General features: G+C 33.4%; 3 protein-coding genes across 4 annotated transcripts in view; 1 reads left to right on the plus strand and 2 right to left on the minus strand.

Annotated features, from left to right (window-relative positions):
• The window catches only part of LOC113512097 (tRNA:m(4)X modification enzyme TRM13 homolog), a 232,565-nt gene that overhangs the window by 92,790 nt on the left and 124,880 nt on the right, over nt 1-14,895 (minus strand). The window lies entirely within an intron of this gene.
• The window catches only part of LOC113515824 (prothoracicostatic peptides-like), a 116,786-nt gene that overhangs the window by 23,802 nt on the left and 78,089 nt on the right, over nt 1-14,895 (minus strand). The window lies entirely within an intron of this gene.
• LOC128200455 (uncharacterized) overlaps nt 14,327-14,895 on the plus strand; it is an 89,200-nt gene continuing 88,631 nt past the window's right edge. Inside the window, exon 1 of the mRNA XM_052893905.1 lies at nt 14,327-14,603. The gene's annotated coding sequence lies outside the window, so the exon portion shown is untranslated. The remainder of the gene's footprint in view (nt 14,604-14,895) is intronic.

Consider the following 14,895-nt stretch of genomic DNA (forward strand, 5'->3'; position numbering starts at 1 on the left):
AGGAACCTAAAACCAGCGTAATTACCACCCACGGTTTCCCAATGTAGGAGGGGCCCAATTATTAGTAGCCTGTCTTGGGAACAAAGTTTGGGTCCGGTCGTAATTGTATTATGAAAATACAGATCGAATCATCAAATTTGATCACTTGACGCAAGTCCAGGGCTACCAATATCTTGTTATATAAATCACAAATCATATAGATATGAATACGTTACATCATAACATGAATTATTAATTAGCGGGCTGAAGTACGCAGTTAGACTCGTGCTCGTGTCACAGCCGCTCATGATTACGGGTCTCGAATTGATCTCGAAAGTAGTTGAGCTTTTTCGATCTGATTACAAGTAAGTTAAATCGGTAGTTATATAAAATATAACATTAACTGTTGAATTAATCCCGTTTTTTTTCAATATGTCAACGTAATTCGAGGAGCAAGCGAGCTGTAGTAATGGGGTCTCTAGTCCCCAGTGATATAACCTGTTAAGTTAGTATCCGCACGGTTCCCTCTGTAAACCATCCTGGTAAATTTCTAGCGAATTACCAGAAGGAGACTTTGTACAGAAGTCGTTTGGTTGGACACCTCTGTCCCATTTGTGTTTCAACCGTGAAGCAGTTGTGTTTGTATGGCTGTGTTTCAGGTTAAATATGGCAGTGAATTTACAGGGTACAGAGGAATAACACCTGTGTCCTCAGGAATGGCAACGCATGGGGGGTATCATGGGCGAAACAGTAGTAGTTGCATAAAAACAAGATTTTTTCACTTTGAAATTGATCACATTTTTCTTACTTATTTTGACCGGTACCCCAACAGTGCAAGTGGGGTACCCGTCGCATTTTTCTGTCATGAAAAAAAAATACCACATTCCGTACCCAGCGCAAATGTAGAATTGCAAGAAAACAACAAGAAATAGACAATTTAAAAGTACTTATGAACATGTATATATATATATATATATATATATATATATATATATATATATATATGTATTCTATTATTTGCTTAACTCCAATCTTGTTAATATCTATTTTAATTTGTACATCTCAATTTGCTATTTTGTACAATAAATACGATCGCACCGGCGCGCCGCCTAGCGGTGTTACCGGGCGATCAACGGTAACCAGTTCGGAAGGTAGACGATTGATGTAATTTTTCAAACGGCAGACACAAAGCCGGTCTCCAGCCGTCCGTTCCCCGTCAAATTGCCTCCATCAGTTTTTTTATTGAGATCTTATCTTGCTTTCTGGGATCTTTTGAGGTGTTTGAACGAGTAATTACTAGATATATTTTGATGCGTACAAACATAAACACGGTAAACTAAGTAACATTTATATACACGAGTATGACATGTTTTTTACTCGCTACTTTGCCTGTGGACTATATTGATTAGCTGGACTTTTTTTCTGGATATTTAGATATCTTGGAATGGAGCACATCTAAAAGTAATGATCTAACACAAATATTTATTTATGATATTTGGTCGGGCAGTTAAGGCGTCAAGAGATAATAAACAAATTCACTTTCGCATTTATAAGTTAGTAAGAAAATAAGGATAATACTGTAGACTTAGTAAAGGATTATTTTTGTTAATAATGTGTAAATAATATTTTTAACCAACTTCAAAAAGAGGGGGTTCTCGATTCGGATGTATTTTTATTTTGGGTACCTCATAACTTGCCGTTATTTATGTATCGATCTGGAAATGTTTTTACTCAAAAGGATATACTTTCAGATTGGTCCCATAATTTTTTTATCAAAATGGATTCAGTTTAGTTTTTAAGTCAAAATGAATTCGCGACTTTAGTTGTAATTGAAGACAGTGTTTTGTTTTTGTGGAACTAAATCTCAAATTATCGTATTTTATTAATAAATTTATAATATATTAGTATATAATTTCCTGATGGTTGTATATTTAATCCCCGTATAATACAACCATGTATTGGCAATTGACTGGTATAGAACGCCATGAGGCATTGAGTCCGGTCTGTAGACATATTTTAATGTGTGCAAAAGTATAAATAAATAAATAAATGTATGAATTAATAGTTAATGATTTACTGCATTTATGTGTCTAATAAGCCCAGGTAATTTATTTATTTATTTAATTGTTTATTTGTAGCAAGGCAACAGATTACAAATTAATACATTAATAAAATAAATATTACATAAAACGGCATTAAATTTGCACTCCAACAACTGCTCTGCATAACATTCGATATTATATACATTAAAAGAATGACGGCTATAAATTTAAAGTAACAAATTGACAGCCTTAATGTAACATTGCAAGGATTGTTGGAAAATATCAAGCTCCTTGCATACATTGTTATATTTTCTGCACATGCGGATAATTGGATTGTGAAACGATACATTATTATAACAAATCGGTATATAAAATAATTTTTGTATTCTTTTATTACCTGTACGAAATATGTAACACGGAATTGATATTGGTAGTTATTTTTTGCAATTAATAGTGTATTGCACATTGGTTTTACATTAATATTGTGACAAGTGAATCCCTGTTTATTTTTCCGATGTAAAATCTCAAATGATTGAGTGATATTTTCGTGTGGGCAAACCTCGTGGATTTCTCATAATCCCTGGATAGGGAGACAAAGGATCCCGCGGGCGAAACCGCATTAAATAGCTAGTCTACGTATAAAGCAAATTTGAGAGGATAATCCGATCTTTATTGTGTTAAACCTTCTCCAGTGAATTAGTCTTGAGGTTTAAGGAGTTTCATGAGAGGCAATCAAAGGCGCGCTGTAACCCAATTAAAGATATTATAACCAACTGGCCCCGTAGTGGTACGAGGAGGTAGGAATCAAACCCGCTTCGATTTTTTCTTTTAATTACACAATAATAATAATAATTATTAACTTTGATTTATAATAATAATAATTTATTTATTTATTTTTACAATTTTTAATAATGATTAGTCTTTTTTAAACGTACAATGATTTTATCAAGAGACTCGATTTTTTTTTGCATTTATAACTAAAGCAGATTAACAGTCATGTAGTGGGGGTTGTTCTATATTGCATTTGCATGTACGAGGTCGCTATTTGATAACCTTTATTTCCTAGGGATTAACTGATTCTTTTGGATTATGCGGTTGGTGCATTACTATTTCAACTTGTGTATTACTTCGATTATCCTGCAAATATTTTAATTTTGTAGTTTGTATACTAAATAACAATAAATTTAATTTATTTATTTTAGATAACTTGGGTCTATTTATTTATTTATTTATCTATTTGTTTATTTATTTATTATTAGTAAGTGTACTTAAAAACTATGTTAATACTCAATCACTAATAATGATCTAGTCCTCTGGTCAAACATTCTCACGAGAGGACTATCTAATTTATTTATAAACATGTTCACTAAAGAACACTGAACTCTATTAAAAATATAATATTGTGTCATTTTTTATTGTGTAAGAAGACGATTGGGAATCGACCCCAAACGTTGGCCATTTGTGGGAAATCTCGTCCCGTCTCAGCCCCCACTCGGCCTACATACAAATGAGGGATGTTCTGATCTTTGGGAATATTTGTCGTCGGTTTTGTTCGGTGTCACGAGGACGCTATTGTGCCTGGAATACGTTGGAATTGAACGAGGTCGGTCGGTCGTTGCCACTAAAGTTTCATAATAGCTTTTAAAGATAGGGTTTAGTTTTTGACTAAACTTATTTATATTTTTTTAAACTTTGAATATTATATACGGAGTGGTTTTAGGAAGGATTTTTTTATACAACTTAGAATGGCAAACAAGCTGACGGCCCACCTGATGGAAAGTGGTAACCGTCGCCTATAGACATGAGCAGTATCATGGACATAACAGAGTATACTGTTTCGCCCATGATACCCCCCATGCGTTGCCATTCCTGAGGACTCAGGTGTTATTCCTCTGTACCCAGTAAATTCACGCCATATCTCACCCTTCAAACCGAAACACAGCCATGCAAACACAACTGCTTCACGGTTGAAACACGAATGGGACAGAGGTACTCAAGCAATCGACTTTTGTACAAAGTTTCCCTTTGGATTTAATAGTAATCTCTAGAGGTAAAGGTTCTTCATTAAACTATCTGTATACATAGTAGTTATATTTAAAAATTATATATTTTCCGTACTAACCATCAATCTTGTAGGGGAATTATAATAATTCTAATCAACAAATCAAATATAATATACTCATTACAATGTAATATGGCAATTACAGTACAATATAACCTCAATTTAAATAAATATCATATTTAAATCTTCATACCAAGTTTACAATATTTTTAGTTACGCTAATAGTAAAAGTTTAAAGCATTTAGCTTTCGTCTGCAGGATTGTTGTATCGAATAAAGTTTTATATTGAAGAGAACATGAAAACTTTGAGTGAATTAAGAAGGTATTGCGACGTGAGCGTAATGTGAGCTGCATGCACAACTGTATTTGCGATACAGACTCGAAACTTCCACGCTGCTACGTTTCTAGTTCTGAAACTTTTTAAATTTCTCGAAACTAAATTAATTTGAATAGTATTAATTCATATATAAATAATTTGTTTGCAAATTTAAGTTGCATAAAAAAATTTAATATGATTCACGTTCAACCTCTGTTAAGTGTTTTTCTCTTTTTTCTTTCCCATTTTCTCTCTTCATTTTCCACTTTCATTCTCTCCTGTTGTATGTGTGCTATTAAGTATGTATGTAATATAATGTTGCATGAAATTGGATGCCGTTTTTACAGTCGTATTCCAGAAAGTGTATCTCAAAAATTGGCCTTTCTTGCTATGACATCTACAAGCAGAAATGATTTATTTCATAAGGTTTCTTACTTCTGAAATTTACGCATACGAAGTAGCGGGGAAAAAGCTAGTTTGTAAAAACAGTAAATTTTCATACATACGTAACATGAGGGTAACGTTCACCAGAGGGAGCCTTTGTACAAAAGTCGTTTGCTAGGGCACCTCTGTTCTATTCGTGTTTCCACCGTGAAGCAGTTGTGTGTGCAAGGCTGAATTTCGGTTTGAAGGGCGCGATATGACAGTGAATTTACAGGGTACAGAGAAATAACACGTCAAGAATGACAACACATGGGGGTTACTATGGGTGAAACAGTATACTTTGTTATAATATGGACATTGTATCGTTCTTTTCTATAGGCGACGGTTACCACTTTCCATTAGGTGGGCCGTTAGTTTATTTGGCATTCTAAGTTGCATAAAAAATATAAAATATACACAGACATATATAAATGGGGCATCACGTGAAACTATAAAATTTTATGTAACTTTTTATTGTATAGATAAGTAGTGAAGGCAGTAAGGTACAGTATTTGCCGACAGAAGCTGTGCACGAGCGCTGCAGTACGCGTCCATTCTCTTTATTGACACTTATTTGAAGTCTGCAGTATACTAGGGCCGACATCTTCGACAAGTTTAGGTGAGTTTTAATCATCTAATATTTTTAATTTAATTCTATTGTAATAAATTAATTCTATTTTAATATTTTTTGAACACAAAGCGTGCTGTGGTTGGCTCTAAATGTAAAAACAGCCGTATTCCACTAGTGTATTGTATTGAAATTGTTTCGCTGTACTTTATGTTGGTGATCGTAAATAAATAAATAATACACGATCTCATGGCCATTTTTTTAAATAAAGAACAATTAAAACGACATAATTAATCACTAGCATAAAGGCGGCAAATAATGTAAATAATTCTATTAATTTTATATTGAGGTGGTAAACAAGCATCCATTAAGAAGAAATAGATACTTTAATATTATATATATATATATATATATATATATATATATATATATAGTATTCTATGAAATAATTGTAAATTATCTATAATGTATGTAAATATTTAAATTGCATCTAATAAATTCTCCCTTTTTTTAATTATATTATTACTACATAATATATTAATGTTTGTTACTTATGTATTAATATGTCTGTAATTATATAATAAGAATATGTATATATGAATAAAAATCCCGTGTCACGATTTTAGTTCACGCTAATCTCTGAAACCGTTCTATCGATTTTAATGGATTTGTGTAAATGTATTTATTGTTCGCTCTAATTTGACAGATAGGAAGATTTATTTGCCTGTAAAAATAAAATGGACCCAGTAGATGGCGGTAGAGGGCAACAGTGTTTACTGAGTCAGCTAGTGGTATTAACAGAATACTAAATGCTATGATCTTTTTCTATTTCACATTGCAACTGTACATTGCGTTTGGAGATGTAATAAAGCTGTGTAACAGAGTGGCATCACGTCGGGGCACGGCTATACTAGGCCACATCTAGAGCGAGCATCCCTGGCTAACCTCTCTGTTAGGGTCGCTAAGCTCGCGACGTTGCGCGCCGTTCCTGCTCGCTCGCATGACAATAATGCATGTTTTAAATGTGCCACATGAATTCTTAACCTTTTCTAGAATACAGCCAAGCTTCTACAGCTCTCTATGTTATACATTTGGTTACTTTATACAATACTAGCGACCCGCCCCAGCTTCGCACAGGTTCTTTTTTTGTTGACCTTTTTAAGGTGTACAATACGTTAGTACATTATTTTGATTTATCTCGTTGGGTTCAGCCAGAGTTAGCAATGTAAGCGCAAAAAATGTGTTCATTTACGATATCACATTAGAAACATCTAAATTTATCAGTGTTTCTGCACAATATTATGCATGTATTATACATATAAACCTTCCTCTCGCATTACTCTATCTATTAAAAACAACCGCATCAAAATCCGTTGCGTAGTTTTAAAGATTTAATCATACATAGGGACGGACAGGCAGCGACAGCGACTTTGTTTTATACTATGTAATGATAAAATATACGTGTGTAGTCAGTAGATATTGGTTTTAATACATATTTTGTGATAATATTATATATGAAATAATTGCCGTGTCGGTCCCGGCATAGAATGGGCCACCCCTTCACTTCTCGGGTGTCGTAAGAGGCAGCGTAGAAAGGCGAGGGATGGGCAGCAACGTCCCTCTTAAAACGTCTCTAAAGCTTAAATGCGGTTACCAATTCACCTGCCAAGCGTGGCTTATGTCCAGCAGTGGACATTTAACGGTTGAAATATAGTATTTACTTACACTTAATTTGTTGTATTTGTTTTAGCGAAAAGATAACAACTTAGTATCTAATATTATACAGAGGAAACAATTGATTGTTTGTTTGTTTGAAATGGATATAGTTCTGACTTATTACTACTTACAAGAACTACTTTTTTTTTTATAACATAAGTAATTAATTGTTCATTTTGTTTGTGTGGCGCTAATTTGTATTATTATTCAAAGGGGAAAATAAAGAGTTTTTATTCATTCATTCATAAGTATTTTTTATAAAATTTATTTAACCAATTTTATAATTATTTTCACTTATAGAAAGTAACGTTATCAGCAAGTAACAAAGGATATATATTATATAAAAAAAATCTCGTGAAAAATCAGACCAGATCGCTAGTACTGGATAATCTTAGAACTAAACAATTTTAAAAATTCTTTCACTTATAAAAGTTACATTACCAGCCAGTACATTGTTAAACATATATTATTCTATATATTATTAAAAAAAATTAGAGAACTCTTCGACAAATAGAATAATGTAACTGAAATTATAAAAAAAAATCCTATTAAGGCTAATATAAAATATTAATTTGTCTTTCAATCTATCCATTCGTGCAAAGCCGAGACGGATTGTTAGTTTGAAATGTGTTATTTTTTTTGTTATAGTTTTATAGAAAAGTTTGTCAAATTCGTTTAGCAGTTTAAATGAGATGGAATAACAGACACTGAAATATCGATATATCCATACACCTTTGAAAATTTTTACATTCATTACACTCCTAGTAGAATTATTTAGAATAATATATTCTTGAGACGATTATAATAGTATTAAATCGATGCGGTACATCCAGTTTTGTATAGTCGGACTTACTCTGCCTGCGGTTGAGATTCCGTCGAGCCGGTGGCTGTATCGTGGCGAGACGGATATATTTATAGAGAGGGGACAAAGAGACCGCACAATAGTTTAGACGCGGTAATATCACGTCGATGTAAACGACAAAGAAGCGCTCAATGACATTTTTAATGTATTTCCAATTATTCTACTATTTAATAAGGAATTTAAAAACGAAATTTTATTTGCAGCAGACAGTAGGTATACTCTATCTATTATATAGTTGTAGTAAGTCCAATACTTGGTCTTATTATACATTTAATCATACCATTTTGCAGGCTTTTGACTGTTACTTGGAGAAACATATATTTTTTTTTATTATTTTTTATTTTATTTATTGGATTAACAAAGAGTTATTTTGTTAGTAAAATTAAGTCTTGTTAGATTTTGTTAGTAAGTAAAACTATGTTAGTTTGACATTTTTAGTGTATCATTACTGCATCGTTTTGCTCGATATGTTGCACGATGCTGTTGGAGCTACCCCGCGCCCTGCGCACCACGGGAATAATACAAGGAAAAAATAAAATTAAACTATTTTTCTAAAGATATTTTTACTAAAAAACATTAATTTAAAATCGATGAAAAAATGTGAGTCTCCCATGCTAACAGGATATTTCCAGCTATCAACTTAGTATTGGGAGCTTTCAATTGTCTTTTTTCCACGTATATTTCTTTGGAAAAAAATAGTCAATGGGACTAGAACGTTTCTTTTTTGAATGAACGCCAGTAATTTAGATTTATCCTGTGTACTATACAGCCAAATATATTTTGCTTTTTCTATAAGGTTTAATAACAAATTTTAAATAGAACCAGATACTTGTAATCGAAGGATTTCGATTCCGATAAGCGTAGCGGTCGTACCCACGCGTATCGCAATATTGGAAAATTGGGAATACATGTAAAGAGAGGGTATAAAGCTGGCGAAATTTCCTAATTTATCCCGCGCGCCTCATCCCCGATTACGAGTGAAGTGTGAAACAAACCTAAACAAACAAAGCTCGCGTGATGCGACGCAACTATGATGCTGTAGCCTTGCAGTTGTCCTTATTAAATTCTTTTCAATTCTGAAAATATTTATTGCCAGAAAATCACGTAGTTGCAGCAGGAAATACAGGTTATATTATATAAAAGAAGTGTCTCATATTAGGCGAAAGAGAGAGGTTTAGCTAATGCTGTAAGTGTCCCAGTGCAATATGTACAGCTGCACAGCGCTAGTTTTCAGCCAGTCCCCCTCTTAACTTTTTTATATTTAACCACAAGCATTATCAACATAAAGTTTAAATTTTATACTTCCCAATTTACGTCCAAAATGCCTTTATTTTTCACTCAAATATAAAGTGACCATATAATTATTTTTATAGATATCGTGTGAAATATTTAAAAGTTGTTTATGTAAAGGTACTGTGTTGTAATCAAATCGAAAAAAATCAAATATCTGAGTAAATCCTACTTTAATTATTCTCGCTCGTTATAGAACAGTATAATTTTTGTCCAGTACAATAAAGATATCAGTTTATAGGCCACGAAACTTATTAATTCTCGTCTTTAGTTTCATCCTAAATTTATTATTTGATATAAAATACGAATAAAAAGAGAAAGCTATCGAAAGCTTATTAAATTCTATAAATAATCTATTCTTTTCTAATAATAGACGTTTTCGTTTGTCCATTTATCTCGCCATCTAAGGCAGGTTATTCCGGGTCAACATTTTGGGGTTATCCTTTATCCATGAAAATGAAGGGATTTATTAACCTGAAACGGATGATGTTACGGGCACACTTCACCTAATTTTGGGGTATGTTTCCTTCTTTTATTTTCTTTTTGCGATAAAATAATTTTACATGTATTTTTTTTCTAATTGATATAGATATTTGTAATCAATAATTTTTAATTTTTTGTGGGTATGTTATTTGATATTTCACTAGTTATTTTTGTTAAAATAGAAGGCAGATTTTTTAAAAGAAAATATATGTTAGCATAATTAGTCAGTCAGTTTGTTGATGGTCGTTGTCCTGGTGAATGTAACACTCAATATGTGTTCTAGTTTTCATGAGAATTTAAATTAATTTAAGGCAGAGAGCAAGGCTGATGGAGCACCGTCATTCAGATTAATATGATTTATTATCGGTGTTTACCATTACCGAGAGTTAGTTTGATACATATAGATGTATCAGAATATAATATAAATATTTAAAGATAAAGTCGCGTTTAATTTCGTCTATTCTGTAGGATTTGATTCTGCGTTCGGTCCGTTCGCGCTGCAAATACTGCTGTTTAGTTTCTAAGGTGTGGTGTTCACAGCTCAGTGAGCAATAACTGTCAAAGCTTGATTAGATTCTTAGAAATATAATAACTCTACTGGTACAGATATGTTCATATTATATTATTTATATACTCGTATATAACCGATTTAGCCTGAAGGAAAAGCAAGCTGAAGTGGCAATGGGCTGGTCACATAGTTAGAAGAACCGACAACTGGGGAAGAAAGGTTCTCGAGTGGCGAACGCAGTGTAGAATGACCTTTTACTAGATGGAGTGATGACCTCAAATGCGTTGCAGGGAGTCAGTGGATGCAGGTGGCTCAGGACCGTTCCTTATGGCAGTCTATGAGGGAAGCTTGTGTCCAACAGTGGACGGATAATCGCTGAAATGACGATGGTGATATATATAATAGAATCTAATATCCATAAAATCATATTAATTTTCACGAAAGGTGTACAATATTTGTATTAATTTGATGTCATCCATTTTCGAGTTATTCTTGGTATTACAGCTACAGCGTTTCTTATTCCATATTTTATTTACTGTTGCTATAAGAAAAACATTTCTTTTTATTAGCATATCTTATTTCGCATTAGGAATTTGATAAATTCTTCTGATATTTTATTTTATTATTTTTGTGGGAAGTTTACAACTATAATAACTGAATAATTAAATATATATGACAACAATATGCAAATTAAAAGTTACAGTATATAATAAATAAATAATGACTTAATAGATAACTCAATTCGTTTGCCCTCTTTTTGCCATTTGGGGAAACAGGGACGACATCACGTGACTCATGGCATAACGCATCCCCGTCGATGATTAAAAGTACCCGTAACCGGCGAGCGTGTATAAAAAGATTGATAAATGTGGAAGAAGCGAAAGTGGTTTGTTTGAATCGCAGCATTTGGCGTTCCATTGTTTCTACCTACCCTAATGGGAGACAGGCGTGACAGATATGTATGTATGTATATAGATAACTCAAAAAATGGCTACCTATTATTCAGTACAGTCTACACAGCCGTTCGTTTATATAGGCAACGGTTACCATTATCGTATCACTTGTCATCTCGTTTACTATTTCATGTTACATAGAAGGGATATTTTTATATAAAAAATAGTATGAAATAAAAACGTTAAGTGGAAAACAAAAGCGAAACAATGGTAATATTTATACAATTAATATGTATAAAGGTTGGCCGAACTGTTGCCAATCACACGCAACTAATGGGCCTGAATAATTGGCGCACAGTGACGTGGTGAACCACGGGGAATTGTTACTTTCAGCGTTTGAGTGCTGTGTAATGACGGTTAAGGCGTGCGTAGATGACGGACGGTCTAGAACAGTGTTTCCCAACCTTTTTTGTGCCATGCCCCACTTGAATATTTTTAAAATTTTTATGCCCCCATACATATTTATTTTTCCCGACAAAGTTTACTTGACGACTCTTATTGCCCAGTTGATATTTTGGTAATGTCAAACGAAATTACTATATCTAATAAATAATTACAGCATTTTTTAAATTTACTTTTTTTGACAAATTTGGCACCGATATCTACTCGTAGCGTTGCATTTAAATGGCCCGGAGCAAGAGGGTTAAAATCGCTTCGAATTCATTTTTATTTTACCCCCCTTAACTATCAAATTGCCACTCTGTGGGGCGTGAGCCCCACGTTGGGAAACACCAGTCTAGAGACATGCTTTTGCACATTTTTACAATTACATTTTGCTCTAAAAAAACAGTAGTAACTACTCATAATAAAATTAACGTTGAAACATAGTATTGAAATAGTATTTTTTATTTTACAATTAGACATCCGTCCGGTTTCGTTTTTTTCGAGTAGATAGAAGAAAGATTAATTAGTATTTTATATTAGTTTTCGGTGTGGTCAGTTCACCGTGTGGTACTGACATAGAATAGGCCACCCCTTCCTTTTCCGTGCGTGCCGTAAGAAGCGATTAAGGGAGGACGAGGGATGGGCGCAGTGTCCCTTTTAAAACATTTCCAAAGCCTAACTGCGGTTGTAAATCCGCTTATCAAGCGTGGCAACTACTGCCAAAACCCCCTTTATGTGAGAGGCCTATATTCAGCAGTGGGCAGTTTACGGCTGATATATACAAGTAATAAAGCTGTGACGTCAGTCGAATCAAGCTTGACTGACTGTAATCCCCAAGTCCTATGGTCGTATCCGAGTCAATATCTCAGAATTTTAAAATCATGTTTGGAATATTAAAATTTTTATTTATTAAGCAACGCAAAGCCGTTGTCCGGTAAGCCACATCACAAACATAGAGGGCGACACCATCACTCTAAGGAGTACAGAACTGAATCACGTCTGTATTAACCTTTATATTGAAAATCAAACGTTATTGCTGATTTTACGACCCAGTACATTGATCTTCCTTTAAATTTCATATTAAATTCATGTGTAATTAGTATTCAGTCGTATAAATATAAAGGCACGCGGAGTACCCGATATTTTAATAAATGTTCAATATCAAAGCCAGTGTTTGTATAGCATTCGTTTAACATATAATAACGTGACATTTTATGTACATACCGCTTTGATTGTGAGAAGCAAGCCTTCAAGATACGGTCAGGAAACTGGGTTTGATTTCAAAGGTGATTCACATGTGGAATATTTATTGCAATGCCAAATGTATGTAAATACGCCAAATATATAGCTTTAGAAGTGGGAACGAGGGGTGTTTTAAGCGACTTTCGAAACGAAGAGGTTCTTAACTTGTCTGTATACTAGTCATGGTTATGTTACGTGATCATGTTGCCGATTTCGGATTGATTTTGACACTTTTTTTGTAATTGAAATGGTTTATTCCTAAATTGGTCCAATATTTATTTTGCGACGACTGAAATCGTTTTATTTCCTTACAGAGCAAAGAAACGGTTTTTCGCGAAGTGTAATACATTTGTACATATACGTTTTCTAGTTTTAAATTAAAATATTTTCAATCTAAATGTGTTTATGAAACATTTTGTCGTTTATGGTGACTGGTGTTGCTTTTCGGTGCGTAGACAGTTACATAAAGCTATGTTATTGCCAATTAGAGATCCACTAAGAAAGTACTGGAAATGTTGATGGGAACAGGAAATAATTGATACCAGGGAAGCGAAGCCGCGGGGAAAAGCTAGTATACATCAAGTTTTAGGTCACGATTGTTTGTTTACATAATCTCGTATCAGCATCTCATTTTCAATGACGACAAGATTAATTGGGCCGTCATACGGTTGGCACTGGATATGTGCCACGCGACAGCCGCCATTCAACGCCCTCGCTTGTATCGAGAGAATCAGTTCTTGTCAAGCTCCTTAATAGCATGCAGCTAAGTAAACTAAGCTTTGGTTTAAGTTTGTTCATCGTTCCACGAAATACATTATAAAGTATAAACTTTTTGTTTTTAAAACAAAAAGTTAAATTAGAAATAGAAAATAGTAAAGAGTTGAATGTCATTCAATGAATTGCCTTCAATACGCTCTTACTTTTTTGACGCATTCTTTGTTGACTATTAATGACTTACGGAGGCTTTCTGATAGGAAATTATTTAGAATACCTTAATTGGAAATTTTCCTGGAAGTTTGAAATTCGACGCTTGATATTTAATTTTTCGAGAACAATGAAATTCGGCCCGGACAGGTGGAATGTGGCAACGTTTCAGAGTTTGTAACAATGAAAGGACTTATCGAAAGTACAGAATATTGGAAATGAACGTATGTCGTGGCATCTTTTGTTATTTAGCATAAAGAATACGATAAGAACAGCTTGACGGCGTACATGTATTAAACCATAGGGAAATATTACACAAAAGTCATTCGCATGCGTGTGTCTGTTTCATTCTTATTATTGTCGTAAACCAGAGGCCCTACCATGAAACATTTTCTGAAATTTCGGAGCTGAACGAAACAATAACTTGATATTAAAATTACATTATACATACTGTTTAAAAATATTAAAATATTGTTCTTTTGGATGATTATGTCAAGATTTATGATAAACGAAAGGTTAAACCCCATTTACCGAACTGATTTAGGTATAAAAATGTAACCAAACTGTACTGGTATCAACCGGAGCACCCAGTAACTGTGTGTGCATGTAGACAGCATTTATTCGATGTTCCGTTAAGAAGAACAGAGTTGACGAAACAAGCTCCCCTCTCTCTTGCATTGAAACTGCTCGATGATATTTTAAGTCAGTGTCCGCAATTAGTCGTGTTTGCCTCCAACTTGTTGGAGTTTCGTCGGATGACCACAGAGTGTTTGTGTTCAGAGATTTAAGATACATAAATATAAACAATTACAAGATATTAAATCCCAATCGCTAAAAGCGATTTCTTCGAGGTAACTTTACGGTATTATTTTCATAAGTCATAGTTTTAAAAATTAAACAAACGATAAATGACTGCGTTGTGTTCTCATGAGACAAGAGATAAGACAAATTTTGATGTAGTGGTTTTCTTTTTTTTTTTCTGTAATCTATAATAATGAAGACATTGTGATATATGACATATAGTAATATTTATATTAAAAGAAGATTTGCACGCCATTTATGGTAAAATATGGAGGCGTAATAACCTATTAATGTACCATCTGTAATAACCCATATTTGAGCAAATAAATTATATTATTATTA

Source organism: Galleria mellonella, unplaced genomic scaffold (genome assembly GCF_026898425.1).
Source record: "Galleria mellonella isolate WM207_F2 unplaced genomic scaffold, CSIRO_AGI_GalMel_v1 utg184, whole genome shotgun sequence".
Taxonomy (NCBI): domain Eukaryota; kingdom Metazoa; phylum Arthropoda; class Insecta; order Lepidoptera; family Pyralidae; genus Galleria; species Galleria mellonella.